The sequence below is a fragment of the Hippocampus comes genome, unplaced genomic scaffold (genome assembly GCF_001891065.2).
Source record: "Hippocampus comes isolate QL1 unplaced genomic scaffold, H_comes_QL1_v1.1 scaffold387, whole genome shotgun sequence".
Lineage (NCBI taxonomy): Eukaryota > Metazoa > Chordata > Actinopteri > Syngnathiformes > Syngnathidae > Hippocampus > Hippocampus comes.
The window spans coordinates 79583-81997 of NW_017806161.1; the positions used below are offsets into that span (position 1 = coordinate 79583).

General features: G+C 49.4%; 1 long non-coding RNA gene across 1 annotated transcript in view; it reads left to right on the forward strand.

The window, feature by feature from the left end:
• Positions 1-1381: 1381 nt before the first annotated feature.
• The window catches only part of LOC109531421 (uncharacterized), an 18936-nt gene continuing 17902 nt past the window's right edge, over positions 1382-2415 (forward strand). The window contains exon 1 of the long non-coding RNA XR_002171176.1: positions 1382-1495. This is a non-coding gene — a long non-coding RNA (uncharacterized LOC109531421). The remainder of the gene's footprint in view (positions 1496-2415) is intronic.

Genomic DNA, 2415 nt, shown 5'->3' on the forward strand with positions numbered 1-2415 from the left:
AAAAAACCATTTGTGTGTCTTTGTACGTGTTTGTAATATATTTTTTGTGTTAATGTGCACTGCACCCAAATCATCCTATCAGTCTCATTTTCACAAAAAAAAATTTAAAAAATAAAATAAAACAGGTAAATCATTAACCTACGGTGGCGCGTGATTATGTCACCGGAAGTTGTTAGCGCTCAGCAGTCTGCAATTGCAGCTTGTGATCAGACTTGTTGCGCTATATCTTTTATCGTCATTAGTTTCCTTCAGAGTTTGCTTCGTGGACAATTCACCGAGGGCACGGGCAAAGAATAGGAATCTAGAGGGCCCAGGGCAGTACTTTAAAACGGTACGTGTGAGCTATGATAGTTAACAGGCTGCAAAGGTGCATCGCATGCCTCCGTGTCAGGCTGTTTCTCATCATGGCATGCGTGCGTGCGCGTGTGTGTGTGTGTGTGTGTGTGTGTGTGTGTGTGCATGCGCGTGCACGTGCACGTGCTCGGTAAGGGGCGATCCCGGGAGGTTGTTTGATTGAAAAGTCAATCTAAGGTCCAAAAAGTTTGGGCACCCCTGATTTAGAGTGTTCAATCAGCCTGCCATGCATGTTTTTGGAATGTGGGAGGAAACCCGAGTACCCGAAGAAAACCCACGCAGGCACGGGGAGAACATGCAAATTCCACACAGGAAGGCCAGAGCCGGCATCTAACCGACCACCGGGCTGCCCAGCTGTCACACACACACTCTCACTGAACCCTCCATCCGTATTCATGGGACTGTAAAACAATGACACACCTGTGACTTTTTGCGATCCAATGCCGCTTATCCTGAATAGGGTCGCGAGGGGTCGCGAGAGCCTATCTCAGCTGACTTTCGGCGGATGACAAACTATAATAATAATAATAATACATTTTATTTGAAGCGCCTTTCACAACACCCAAGGACACTTTACAGACGAGCAAACAATAAGACAAATAAAGAATAAGTAAAACCACAGATAAAATTATAAATACAAGAGATATATTGAAGTGGAATAAGCCCGTCTGAAAAAGTGAGTTTTGAGCTGGGTTTTGAATGTGGGAAGACAATCAATGTTGCGAATGTTGGGTGGAAGTGAGTTCCAGAGTTTGGGGGCAGAGCGGCTGAAGGCTCTGCACCCCATTGTGGTGAGACGGGCAGAGGGTACAGAGAGATGGAGGGAAGATGAAGACCTGAGTGAGCGGGAAGGGATAGAGATCTGAAGAAGATCTGATAGATAGGGGGGAGCAAGGTTATGGATGGCTTTGAATGTGTAAAGGAGAATTTTAAAGTTGATTCTTTGTTTAACGGGGAGCCAGTGGAGCTGTCAGAGGATGGGGGTGATGTGATGGAAGGAGGGGGTTCTCGTAACGATCCGGGCTGCTGAATTCTGAACAAGTTGAAGTTTATGGAGAAATTGGAGATGGACGCCGAAGAGAAGTGAATTGCAGTAATCGATGCGGGAGGTGACGAGGCTGTGAACAAGAATAGCAGTCGTGTAAGGGCTGAAAGAGGGACGGAGACGGTTGATGTTACGGAGGTGGAAATATGCAGACCGGGTAATGTTATTGATGTGGGAGTGAAAACTACACCCTGAACTGGTCGCCAGTCAGTCACAGGGAACTAATCTGTGTGTCTTTGTGTGTGTGTGTGTGTGTGTGTGTGTGTGTGTGTGTGTGTGTGTGTGTGTGTGTGTGTGTGTGTGTGCGTGCGCGAGAAGGGTATGATGTGGCTCTTTGCAGTAACGCAGGAACATAGACAAAACAGGAAAAAAAAAATCATCTGAACAGGGTTATGTTATTTTAGAAGTAGACTCTTTTTCAGCTGACGGGTATCGACTGGCTAAGCGGAACGCAGCTTCGGTGGTCGCCGAGGCAAAAACCCGGGCATGGGAGGAGTTCGGTGAGGCCATGGATGCCGACTTCCGGACGGCTTCAAGGAAATTCTGGTCCACCGTCCGACGTCTCAGGAAGGGGAAGCATTGCACCACTAACACTGTGTACAGTGGGGATGGGGCGCTGCTGACTTCGACTCGGGACGTTGTGAACCGGTGGGCAGAGTACTTCGAAGACCTCCTCAACTCCACCAACACGCCTTCCTCGGAGGAAGCAGAGTCTGAGGATCCTGAGGTGGGCTCTCCTATCTCTGTGGTTGAAGTCACCGATGTGGTTAAAAAGCTCCTCGGTGGCAAGGCCCCAGGGGTGGATGAGATCCGCCCGGAGTTCCTCAAGGCTCTGGATGCTGTGGGGCTGTCCTGGCTGACACGCCTCTGCAGCATCGCGTGGTCATCGGGGAGAGTGCCTCTGGATTGGCAGACCGGGGTGGTGGTCCCTCTTTTTAAAAAGGGGGACCGGAGGGTGTGTTCCAACTACAGAGGGATCACACTCCTCAGCCTCCCTGGTAAGGTCTATTCAGGGG